Below are 13984 nucleotides of genomic sequence, written 5' to 3'. Positions count from 1 at the left end.
GTTTTATAACCTGGAAGTTCCCGCCTTGCAGGCTAAACTGTTATCAGTATAAGTGATATGTATGTTCTGCCCAGTCGCTCATGTGCAGACTACGTTCATGTACTGTTAATATTTCTGGTAAATGGCACCAAGGGAAGAGTTATCCTCTAAACACATAGAGCGAGACCGCTCTATTTTTCCTTATTGTGTGCTTATGTACTGTGCGGGCCCGCGCTGCTGGCCGCACTGTTTACATCAATACATAGACCGGCAGTGCCGCTCTATTTAGTATGAAGTGATTATTACATGTGCTGGCCCGTTTCTCCGACTGGTCACCTGTTCCAGCATGTTGTTTTTCCCCGGTCTCCCTGGGACTCATGCACTGGATGCTCGGCGTGCACGGCGTTGACAAGAGGTTCCCGTAGCGTAAGCTAACTTACGCAATACGAGAGAACCTCTCGTAAGAGAACATACTCGGTTACCTAATGTAACCTCGGTTCTCTCTAGAAGAGGGAACGAGTATTGCGTAACCTGCCGTGTTGCGCCACGAGCTTTTGCGCTTCAGACTATGAAAACCAGATTCTCAGCCTGTGAACCCTTCCTATATACACGCTAGCCACACCCATCCTGACGGTTAGAAGGGTGTGGAGGGCGCGACGTCACACAGGGCTCACTGGTAGGCTGCAGCAGTTGCCGCTGAGCAGCCAATGAGCACGCTTATGTAGCCTGCCATGGTCTGCCGGCTGCCGCACTGCGTTGACAATGAATACAAAATTAAGGATAATTTTTTGATCTTGAGAAAAGACAACTTTCCCGTAGCGTAAGCTAACTTACGCAATACTCGTTCCCTCTTCTAGAGAGAACCGAGGTTACATTAGGTAACCGAGTACATTTGCATCGATTGCCTCAGTCATTTGCGTTTGAATAGCGCGCGCTCTACGTGGGCGGGGTAACATTAAAAATAATTAGATGAGATGAGAACGACTGACATCTCGCTCTTTTCTTACAGATTACATGAACTGAGAATATTTGTTTTTTATATTAATTACTTAATTTAAAAGAAGAGAAATTAAGCTTCATGCCTGTGTGTCTGTATGTCTGTTTGACTAAGTATTCGCTGAGTTATTGTTCATTTTTGGACGCGACTTCACTGACAGAGAGAAAGCAGAACTCACATCATGTTTATTTTTCTTTATTTGGCAAAAAGCACAACACTTTGTTTTTATTGTGAGTATACACAAAAATAATACACACTTAACAGAATCGATTGATGTATGAAACTTGTTTGTAATATCAAAGTCAACAGAGCAAAATTAATCTCTTTTGAACTGATAAAAAAAAAGCGAGCCTATCGCGCCGACGCGATTGCCGACCTCATGGGGTTAAGGAATTTGTGAAGCTTCTCTAGTGCAGGTTTGGCTCCCACAAAATTTGTGCCAGGATCTGACCAGAGTTTCCTAGGGTGTCCTCTCAGTGAAGTGAACCTTTGATAGGCTAGCAGGAATCCTTCAGATGACATGTCACTCACCACTTCATTGTGTATGGCTCTGGAAGCCATGCAGCAGAAGACTATTCCCCATACTTTGAGTCTAGTTCTCTTTTTGACTTCATCTGTCACTTCATAAGGGCCGAACAGGTCCATAGTGGTGAATTCAAAAGGTGCAGCTGGGCCTGCAGGTCAGCCATGATTTGTTGACACCGTTTTGCCTTGTTTTTCCTGCAGACCACACAGCTGTCAACCATTTCCTTGGCAAGTCTACGGCCTTTTATTACCCAGGCTTTCTTCCTCATCCGGAGAAGGGTTCCTGCCACTCCCTCATGGTTTGCTTTGTGGGATTCCTGTGCCAGCAGTGTAGACACCCATGCTTCAAATGGTAAAACTGGCACTGCTGTCTTCTCTTCGTTGAACGTCTGAATTCTGCCTCCACAAACTAGCAATCCAGAGTTCACATCTTTGTATACTGCCAGTCTGCTTAGATTTGTGTCTGAAAAAACTGTACCTTTTTGAGCTGCAAGGAAGATGTCTTTGAGTGCATCTTCTCGTTCTTTGACAGTTAGCACAGCTTGCTTGGGTGATCTTATCTCCCACTTTAATTTTTTAGGGGCCCGGCACTTCCTCTTCAGCCACTGCTTGGCAGCTAGACAAACCCAGGCAACGACTTTCACCAGTTTGGACAGGCTACTGGATCTTCTTACTTCCACAAGATCTTTAACCCAGCCATTGGGCTTCCTTTTTAGAAGAAGAGTTGGGTTTTCCACAGGTATTCCCTCTTGAGTTTCACTCTTTGGACTTTCCTGAGTGCCTCGTTGGTCTTCTTTCTGCTGACTCCTTCTTGCTTGAGCTCTTGTTAATGCACCTGAGAATGCCTTCCTCTGGAGCTTGTTTACACTCTCCCTGGCATGAGCTGCTACCTCTCCAGCTGATCTTATAGGCCACTTCTCCACTGGCCACTTCAGGAACTCTGGTCCATTTTGCCATGTGGAATTCTCCTTCAAATCTTCAGGAGCACCCCCTCTTGTTAAAATGTCAGCTATGTTTAGATCTCCATGGATCCACCACCAGTCTTGCACTAGTCCAGCCTTCTGGATTTCACCCACTCTATTTGCAAAGAAGGTTTTGTACCCATAGCTGACTCTTTGAATGGCTCCCAAGACCATTTGACTGTCGAGTAGATGGAACCATCTCTCGATCTTCATTCGAGCATGCTTTTCCACATACTTCCTGATCCTGGCTGCGAAGACAGCACCACAGATCTCAGCTTTTACAGCTTCTCCCTTCTGATCCAGGGGTGTCAGCTTGGCTTTTGATTCAACGAATCGAACTTCAATGCCTTGACTTGTCTCCCATCTTAAGTACATCACAGCTCCATAGGATTTGTCACTTCCATCAGAGAATGTGATGCCCCAAGGTTTCCCTTTCCAGCCAGCTGGTGTGAGGCTCCTGTGGAATTTCACCTGTCCAAGCTGCACATATTCTTCAAAAAGCTGTTTGGCTTCTTCTCTGAGGCTTTCTGAGAGAGGTTGGTCCCAGGTTTCTTGGGTTAGTTTCCCACCCCCTCCCTCTTGGAATGCCTTTCTTACAAGAATTGCTCCTTTTTGTTTGGCAGGTGCAATTAAGCCAATTGGGTCGTACAGTCCAGCCACTTGACTTAAGAGAGCTCTCCTAGTCAGTGGCTTAGGTGTCTCAGTTCTCACCTCCTCCTTGAGAAGATCTCTCCCAACTCTCATTTTCTTCTTCCTTTTGGAAAAGTTAACTGAGGTTAACATGTTGAGCATGACTCTGGTACCGATGGGTCTCGGGGGGCCCTGAGCGATTCTGACCCCCCGATGTCACGCTGCGACCCTCACTCTATCGCCCCGTGGGCTTTTTTACGCACTTTTCACGTTTTTAAATTTTTTTCTCACTTTTTCAAAATTTTGTATGTCAGCGTACCAATGGGTACCAGGAGACCTCACTCTGGCCCCATTTGCGGCCCCCGAATGCTTCTGACACCCTGATGTCACGCTGTGACCCTCACTCGATCTCCCCGTGGGCTTTTTTACACACTTTTCACCTTTTTTCACAACTTTTTCACATTTTTGAAAAAACTCTTTGTGTCAGTGTACCAGTGGGTGGTAACAACAAATAAAACAAAACAACAAATAAAACAAGCAGCTCTATGCACTTTTTTAAGCAAGATTATATTCTGTGGCATTTCCTTCCTTATAATGACCGTCGTCAATTCACCTTATTCTTCGCCCGTTCTATTTCCCATGATTCATAGCGGGTTCAACTGACTAAACATTTTTTTAATTCCGGTTGAAATGTTTGTTTACATAGAATGGTAGTACTAGCGTTGAGGCTACAGTGATCGTTTGTAGATATTAAAGTAGTAGACAATTGTTCGGTCAAGATGGGAGGTAGTGGCTACGGACCGCCGATGAAATCTCAAAAGATCGTGAAGGCGACCGTATCAGAGTGCCACATCTATGGAGCTCATAATATGACAAAACGATTTGAATTTGAATTGTGTAAATTTTAATTATTTGCAAGTGTAATCTAACAAAATTGAATTTTAGGTGGTAGTTTAAATAGTTCTGAATTTGATTTTTTTTTTAAACGAATATTGAACATTTGAAATTTAACAAATTGAAATGTTTTTATGGCTGAATTTTATAGACGTATTTTCAAACAGCTAGTTTTTTTGTTCTGAATTCGTATACTGCAAATATTCAGTTAAAAAAAATACAGATTCAAGTTTTCAAGATGAAGAAATTCGGAACTTCAAATTCAGTTTTCTAAAATTCAAGTTCAAAAATTCAAGTTCAAAAATTCAGATCTTACAGAAAGTAGGTCACAGGTCATACACAGGGAAGAGTAAAGGATCTCAGATAAGTCGAACAGAGCATTTTGGCTGAACTGCAGTAGTTTTCTGCCGCAAACGCGGTGGTGGTTCAAGAGAATCCGTGTATCTTTCGTTCAGTCGTTTTTTATTTAATATTAAGAGTAGAAAAATGAGAAAACAGCTTGAGTATTAGATTTCTAATATTCTAGTAATAATAGTCCGCTGCAGCAGTTGCACGGAGCTTACCGCGTGTATTGCAACTATAGGCTACATTTAATTTTCTCATCAAACATCTAGACTAACGAATGGCTCGGTACAACAGAAGAGCTTAGAAAGGGCTTTTTCTCTGTGTAGACCAGCAGTTGGTCTGAATTTGCTATAACCTATAGCCTATTTTCCGGACTGTATAGGCTAAGTCACGTTTTATCATGAAACACGCTGTGATTTATTCCAAAGTGACTCAGGCATATATAATGCAACGTTATAACGTTAAATAATCTAAATGTTGACTTTCAAAAGTAGGCGCACCAAGAAGGCTATTCTCTGTATTTTGGTTCATTTTTGGTGAGCGCCAGAAAGATCTAAAGAGACCGAGACGCGCTAAAGCAGCGCATCATGTTGTTTTATTTATTTTTCAATGACATGATATGTTGTAGTCATTTTGAATGTACACAAATAAAAATATACATTTTACTGTTTCGAATGATGTCATATTATCTGTATGACTATAAATAACAGCAGTGGAACAAATCCAAGAGATGGCGCTCCCGCATCGCGCTCTCACACAACATAGTATCAGTTCTGGCGTTGCTTCATATGGCAGACTGCTCATTATCAAAATGAAACACAGTCAACCAAACATATAAAAAGTTATTCTGCCTAATTTAATTGGTCTGCTGTACAATATAAAGGGCAAGCTGTGCTGCACACAGTCCTACTTGTTATTCCAAACATTTACCATAAAAACCATAAAAGCCATAAAAACATTTCAATTTGTTAAATTACAAATGTTCAATATTCGTAAAAAAAAAAATCAAATTCAGAACTATTTAAACTACCACCTAAAATTCAATTTTGTTAGATTACACTTGCAAATAATTCAAATTTACACAATTCAAATCGTTTTGTCATATTATGAGCTCCATACACATCCCTCAAAATTGACAGGTTTATTGGGTGGATGACATGAAGCTATGGCCAGGAGTTAGCCATATTGACATCATTAATTATTTTATCTTTTCGGAGGGTGTAGATTGTGAGGAGATGCGCAATTACAAAAGCACCGAGGCCTTCAATTACTTCTTTAGTAATAAAGTCGGGCGCATTTCTCTACTGAAGCACGGAGACTATGTCTTTTTAAAAGCAGAGGTAGACAGGAGTCAAAGTGTCGGATGTTCATGTATTGCTGGATTAGGAAGATTGGGCAGTCATGCAGCAGCTATCCTTTGGAAGGTATGAAGAAAAAAAACATTTTGTTTTTATCTGTGATTTATTAAAATAACGTGATCAGATCATTTTTGATGAATGTTTTTTTATTTTTATTTTTTATTTAGTTTAGCAATGTGGGGTTGACACAATATGAAACACATGGCAAATGTATATAGATCAGACTCTGGTAATGTATTAGGTGAATGTGCTCATGACAGGTTGAAAATGCATTTACAACTGGGAAGACAGGGCTTGTACAGATGAGCAGCGCAGGTGGAATGCAGGGACAGTCAGGAACATTGAGCCAAAACGACTGAGGGACATAAACTTCAGCCACCACAGGGCAGGGGATGAATTACCAAACTTTGGATGAACTACCAAACACCCCACAATATTTATCACATGCAGAATTTATAAATAATGTAGACAAAGGCAAAGACCCAACAAAGCCAGTTTTCCTGTTTAACTGTCTATTGGGCTAGTGTTACAGTGTAAAACCAGTAGTGCAACCCTGTAGCCTTGCAAATACTGCAGTAGATGCAAGATTTTTAAGAAGTAGGCAACCGGAGTAATTTGGCAGCGCGCATTGTTTAGAGCAGAACAAGGTGAATAGCAACGCATTATAACACAGCGTATATCTATGTAACACAACGGACGAGCTCTCTCGTTTCATTCAAAATACAACTTGCTGTCTTGCGTCTCCGTTTTTAATTGTATTGAAAATGAAATCAGAGTTGATTTATTGTTTACAGAGTTTGATAATATTGTTGTGATCATCTTGTCTGGACGATTGTTTTGTGTACAAAATGAATTTATAAACAGGTAAGATTTAAAACATTAATATCAATTCAATATGTCCCCGTAATTATGTGGTAAAACAAAAATCGGTGTAATAAGTATACAATGAAGTACATTATTATCCCTTATTACATGGCTTGGTTGAATTCTAATGTAAGATAAGGTCTGTTATTACTTGATAACACGCCGCTGCCATGAAAAACAGAGCGTTGCTATGGACGCAGGATTCTAACCGTAGAGACGTTTTTTCTTTAGCGGAAGCAATACAATCGTTTTTTAAATCAATAAACTCCTTTTTAAATCAATATTTTGTGTCAAATTATTTATTTATTTGGTAGGTAGCCTCCGCTTTGCGTCACGGTCCTGATCAGCCTGTCAGGGTTGTATTCGCTATAACAACCGCCTCGCTCTACATTATCCCTTACTTAAAGCAGGGCTCAGTAGTTTCGGGATTTCTTCGCTGTATTCTCACTTTTTGCTCACAGGTTTCTCTCTAGAGCTCCCCCCACAGCTTCGGAATAGATATTTGACAACACTGTTGTAAAAACTTGTTGGCGATTCTCAGACACCAGAGGCTATAGATCAACGACATCAAAGCAGATGGGACATTCTTTAAAACGTCTTCTTCATTGGGGTTCGAACAGCGTGAGGGAGCGCAATAATGACCGCATTTTAGCAGATTTCTTTTGGCTGTAAAGCAATTGTTTACATCGTGAGACCTGATATCACACGATACTTCCTGACGCAGCGGCCGGCGGCCCGTCGGCTCAAAGTTGCAAGTGCGGATTTTCCGCTCACGGGCACCAGGGGGGTGCGAAACGACCACCATTCAACCCGAAATAAGTTATATAACCATTCCAATGACTCTGAAGCTGTTCAGTTAAGGTAAAAAAAGTTACTTAGTTCACCTTTAAAGTCCCACTCCGATCATATTTTGAGCTATTTTTAAACATTCTCAGTGGTCTTTAAATGATGATTATGCCGTTTTTAGCCAAAATCACAAAACCTGTGCTGTTTTCTGGGACTTTGCTTCAGCAGAGCGGCAGTAGCTCATTAGCAATTCGCCTCTGCATTGTGGGGGGAGCCGTTGGCACGGAGACGACCCTCCCCCTCGTTCACACCGCCGCCGACTTGAGCTTCCGAGAAAACGGAGGAGAAGCTGATCATCGCCGTTGCTGGGTTTCCTATCATTATCGGATTAATTGCAGTTTAACCATCAGAGTGAAAGTTTATCATTTGCATGTGTTTTTAAGTCCTGCCAGTTTAACAGGGCGCGCTTGACAGGGCATATAAGAGCGCAGAGAGATAGCAGAGAGAGAGAGAGAGAGAGCGCCTCGGCCGCGCGCGCGCACTCACTATTAATAATAATAAATAATAATGTGACCAAAACGGTTATACAAATGCTGTCATTATAAAAGGTTTCTAGTGTCAATGTATTGCTTGTTTATTTTGTTTACTTTTCATGGTGTGACACTTCTCTTCTCCCATGATCGAACATAGAATGCTGCTACGTCAGAGCGGCCAAAGCGTCAACAAGCTTCCTCGTACTTTTTGACAAGCGTCCTTGACAGGGCGGCCAGAGCTTCTTTGCCGCTCAAGTCGGCGGCGGTGTGAACGTACAGTTAGCATTGCAACCCGCTACCGCACATAGGTGTTGATCCGCCATCGTCTTCTCTACTCCTCAGAACCTGAGCCGCGCGGGCGGGGGCGGAGGGGAGTATGAGCTTGTGGCACCGCCCAGTGGAGTTACTACGTCACAACTCCAGTCTATTTTAGCTGGCATTTTAGCGTCTGCTACTGATTCACAGCCATTTGAATTCAGAAATACAACTTTGAACTTATTTTTCTCAAGATATGTCCTCTAACATCAGAAAAATGCCACAAGAACATGTTAACACCTAGAAAAACATGATTTTCATCGGAGTGGGTCTTTAAATGTCATCTTAATAGTCTTGTTTGAACTTGTTCTTTTGTCTTTGGCTCAAAGCCACTTGCTGTGAACTTTTCTTTGCGGAAGCTTCACGTTTATTTCAAGTGAGTGAGATCAAATATTTCAACTCAAAACAACATTTTGTGCCCAACTGCCCATTTATTTCCCAGACGTAGTTTTGGTATTGAGGTTAAAGTTAACTTGCCTTGCGTCTGCTATATGATGGTCACACAAGAGGACTCGGCAGATTTGAAGTGTTTCACTATTGTAGTGACCATCCTCGATTAAATTTCACTTTTGTAAAAGGCAAAATATGACCACACCTCAGAATTGGTCCTCTTAAAAGGCTGAAAAATCTCCCGAGCACGGTCACTGCTTCAGCCATTCCTTCTCGAATAAAAAAAACCCAACATTGTGCGCTGTGCCTCTCAATCTGTTGATTTACAGTGAGTTATTAAAATCGCGATAATCGAACACGGTTTTAATGATAATTAAATTTTAAACGATAATACTAACCGTCAGTACATTTTATCATGGTTTATAGTGAAACCGGTAATCGTCCCATATCCCTTGTGTATGTGTGTTTTTAAATATATAATTATCTATATATTATTATCTAATTATCTACTGGTCAAAAGTTTTAGATCGGTAAGATTTTGTATGTTTTTAAAAGAAGTCTCTTCTGCTCACCAAGGCTGCATTTATTTGATAAAAAAACACACAAAAAAAACAGTATTATTGTGAAATATTATGAAAATTTAAAATGACATTTTCTATTTTAATATATTTTAAAATGCAATTTATCCCTCAGATCAAAGCTGAATTTTCAGCATCATTACTCCAGTCTTCAGTGTCACATGATCCTTCAGAAATCATTCTAATATGCTGATTTTATGCTCAAAAAACATTCTTTATTATTTTCAATGTTGAAAACAGTTGTGTACAATTTTTTTTTCAAAATTCTTTGATGAATAAAAAGTCCAAAAGAACAGCATTTATCTGAAATGGAAAGCTTTTGTAACAACTGAAGCAACTGAATAATGTTACAGATTGTGAAAGAACAATAGCGTACACTATTGCAGGTATGATTTTTTATTTATTTTTTATTTCATAACAAATGAGCCTTGATTAATTTTACATTTGTACAAATAGACTAAATGTATTTGATTGCTTTTACTTTAAATGAATTGTAATGAAACAACCCGAAACAATCAAATGATTAGAACATATGAACATATGCACTATGGTTCTATGGTTAGACCGTACCAGGTTTTTTTTACAGTAAAATACTGGCAACACTGTTGCCAGTAATTTACTGTTAATTGTACAGTTCTTTACTGTAATCTACAGTATGTTTCTGTAAAAATGCACTAAATTAAAACTCGAGTTAACTAATTTCACCTGCAGAAACCGAATGTATTTAAATTGACCAACTGTTATAATGCACTAATATTGTGAGCAAAGTATAACGGTGAACTTTCATTTGAGACCACTGAAAAAAATATTGTAAATAAACAGATTTCCACTGGACCAGCAACTACACAGTCACCGCCTGTTAAATAAAGCAACATGCAGCATATCATCAATGTTTGTAGATCTCCTGGACTGAAGCACAGGCTCTACTCTTCTGCACAATGGTGACCCAAAAAACTAAATTTTACAGTAAACTGCTGGCAACAGTGTTGTCAGTATATACCAGTTTTATAACTTACAGTTTATTACTGTTAAAATACATTTTGTGGGTGTGTCTTTTTATCTTACACTGTTAACCCTTTCAACCCCATAGGAAAATCCACACTACAAAGAGTAAAAGTAACATTGACGCAGTGTTGCAGTGAGATAATTAAGGGAATATGTAAGTGATCGTTGAGCATTAGTGATGAACACCTGCTGTTAACAAGCAGAATCACTGAAGAAAAGAGAAACACAAGAACAGAAAATAGAGAAACACAATAACTACGACTGACTTCCAGCCATTACACATTATTACACTTATTATTAACCAGTATGACTTTATTTCTGTCATACATCTACAGAAGTCGTTATTGAGATGTTTAATTAAAAATGTTTGGTTTGAAGTTACCATGATGGAGATCAGTGTTTGCTTTAGTTGGGATAATGACCCTTAACTTTTTTTAATACCAGATTTTTCCTTGCTTGAACTGTGTTTTTACACTTGTGCACACATACGTGGTTTGTGAGTGTAGTTTGTCAGATTGATTATGATGATAAAAACATCATATAGCCTGTTCATTCCAACATTATGAAGCTGCAGACTTGGAGCCTGCATCTACAGTCCCGCACCCAGAGTCCCGCATTCTCAGACCCCTCGTTTTTCGAGACAGCGCCTCCTGCTGTTCCAAAGATCGTATAACACCCTAATCCAAATGCCACTGAAAACAATAGGATGCAATATTATATTACGGTCTCGTTTTATTTAAAGTTATCCAAATAAATATTTGCGTTCCCTGCTTAATGCATGTGCCAAAAAAACTCATTGTGTTCTCTGACTAACAAATTACCCCTTAGTTATTTTTTGAGCGTGGGTGAAATTGAAAGAAAATTACTGATGGAAGTGATACAATTACAGATTGAAGTATCTTCTGAAAAATATTATGTGATATTATATTGCTACAATATTGCTACAATGTTTTGTTTTTTTATTCAAATTCGAATTTTTCTTTCAGTTCAACCTATAATGGTCTAATTAACATTATACCTTGCTAACATTACAAAACCTAACATTGCTAACATTTTTGATATTTTGAATGCAAAGCAAAACTCAAATAAGAATAGACAAAACACCAATAATAAACAATTCTGTACTTTATTTAACGATCACCTAAACATCATCTTGCTGTAAACAGGACAAAGCAAAGAAAAAAGGAAGAAAGACTTGTGTTAGTGACTTTACTTTTCGTCTTTAATTGCATTAAAAAAACCCTCCTCATTTATAAGTCGCTTTGGATAAAAGCGTCTGCTAAATGAATAAATGTAAAATGTAATGTAAATGCATAATAATTACTTTCTGGTGGGCGAATGCTCCTTCTTTTTTCCTTTTCTTGCAATCACTGTCAAATTCCTCGACTTCACTAAAATAAAAGATGAATGCCATTGTCAAAAATATTGTGTAATAATAAATAATATATTTTTTTGCAAATGCAAATTACAAGCATACCTAGAGTGAATAGGGCCACAGAGGAACACCTCCTCAGCCTCCTGCCAGGATAATGCCTGCATCTCATATAGGCCATGAATGATGGCCTGTCCATATAAATAAATTAATTAATATATAAAACATTTCAGTCAATACAAATTAAAAGAAGGAACCCAAACAAAAGGCCAAATGACACATTCTAGCTCACATGTTAATATAGACTGGTTAATACATAGTGAAGGCATAGTAAATTTGATTATTAGGCAATTGTATGAGTTGTAAATGGCTGGCAACAACTTCATATCACAGTTAAATTAATATTGATTAATTTTAATACTTACATTTAATAAAAACTAATTTAAGTAGTCTACATAAATTATATAAAGTAAAATAATTAATATTAACACACTTAATGTATTTAATTGGTCTACTTTATATCAACTAATTTTAATCAAATTTTTACAATGGCTTGTCTACAAAAAGTCCAAGGTTAAAGGCTAACGTTAGCTATCAAAATATTTTCGGCGAAAAAACATAGCCTACATTAACGGCTCAAATTTTGTTACAAACTAAATATTAAATGGACTATTCATATGTTGGTGTATCGATGAGCTATAAAGTAGTTTGATTAAAAAAGAAATCGAATGAGTATGATTCGCTAAATAAAATTGACGATACTCACGTTTCGGCTTAAGTTCTTCAAATGTTTATCCGATCCAATTTGATAGGAGGCGCTGTCTCGAAAAACGAGGGGTCTGAGAATGCGGGACTCTGGGTGCGGGACTGTAGATGCAGGCTCCGAGTCTGCAGCTTCATACTATTCGTTCATTCACTCATTTCATTCAGATTTTAATCCTGTATCAAAAGTGTTACATTACCACCACTGTAAAACTAGAGCAATTAGTTACAAAAAAAAATTAACACATCATGCACAACCAAAGAAACAGAGCTACACTGTCTTGCAGAAACACTGTCAGAAACACAGAGATATTAAATATCAGCACATGTCTCTCAACAATGGTGGCAATATTTTTGTATTCATGCAGCAGTGCATGCTGGGAGTTTTCTACTATCCCGGAACCCAGCATGCATTGTGACATGAAACTTTTGATTGTCACCATTGTTGAGATTCATCTGCTGATTGTTGATGTCGATGTCTGTGTCTTAGTTGAGGAAATTGAAATGTTTTAATGCTCTATATAATTTCAATATTGTTCATAATAAATGTTTACAGAAACATTGCTGGATTTCATGTTGTAGAGTCACAGATATATCATTAATAAAAATTAAATACCCATACATTCAAAGCTTTTATACTGGATGAAATCAGAGAATCAGACATGTCCAGGATGATTATGGCATCATCACAATACTAAAAACACCTGAATCACAAAAAACACGCCTAAAACACCTGATCATCTTCCTCTTGACTTTTTCTTGCCATAACAAATGTTTTATAAACTCACAGTTAAAGCAGCCAGAGATAAACTAATATTATAAAGTCAAGGGTCAAGACCAACTAAAGCAAATACTGACCTACACCATGGTGACTACAAACCAACATCTGTTAATTCTCAAAAATAACTTTTGTACAAACAGAAATAATGTTAAACTGGTTTCACACTAAGTGTGGCTGGAAGTCCTTTGTAGTTCTTGTCCTTGTGTTTCTCTTTTTTCTGTTCTTGTTTCTCTGTCCTTCTCTGGATTTGTAAGCCTGACACACTGAACACCAGCAGAACCAGAGCCACATCTTCACTTGTTATAATTAATTATAAATATTTGGATCAGTTAATAGAATCAACTTGGCTCAGTTGAATTGATATTACAATAAATGAATCTGTTTGTCCAGCAAACCCTCAGTATTGATCAACTATCAAATATCCTGTCAAAAGGAAATTTCTCCTGGCCACAGAAAAATAACTCTTTCTTAGCATGTAGCTGCATCACACCATTAAAGGTACAATCAGTGAATCAACAGAATCAATATGCATGTGCACAAAAGTTTAAACTAAATCACAAACACATAACTAATGTAAACAAACACAAATGGGAAATGGAAAAGTGAAAGTAAATGAGACTGGAAACAGAACAAGGGAATGAAGCTATGAAAAGAGTATTTTAATCTGAACAGAGATTATTTATCAGGTAAAACACACATTAACGTAAAGCCCAAAATAACTAGCTGAATCAGACTGTAGCCTGTCTAAAGCAAAAGAATGGAGATAATGCATTTGTTAAACAGCACATTTTTAAATTTACATAGCACAATCAATGTGAACACAAACCAAAAAGCAGATTCATCTGCCAAATTATTAAATGACAAAATGCTAAGGAATATTTATATGTATATATTTTATTTTCTGCCAG

The 13984-nt window shown here is 38.3% G+C and overlaps 1 long non-coding RNA gene across 1 annotated transcript; it reads right to left on the bottom strand.

Annotated features, from left to right (window-relative positions):
- Nucleotides 1-11404: 11404 nt before the first annotated feature.
- LOC311078349 lies at nt 11405-12435 on the bottom strand. Its single transcript, XR_014605139.1, has 3 exons — nt 12300-12435; nt 11639-11724; nt 11405-11552 (listed from the first exon to the last, which is right to left on the bottom strand). It is a non-coding gene; the product is annotated as an uncharacterized lncRNA (long non-coding RNA).
- Between the last annotated feature and the right edge of the window lie 1549 nt (nt 12436-13984).

Source organism: Abramis brama (genome assembly GCF_963993115.1).
Source record: "Abramis brama genome assembly, chromosome: 2".
Lineage (NCBI taxonomy): Eukaryota > Metazoa > Chordata > Actinopteri > Cypriniformes > Leuciscidae > Abramis > Abramis brama.
This window is presented reverse-complemented; position numbering and strand designations above follow the sequence as displayed.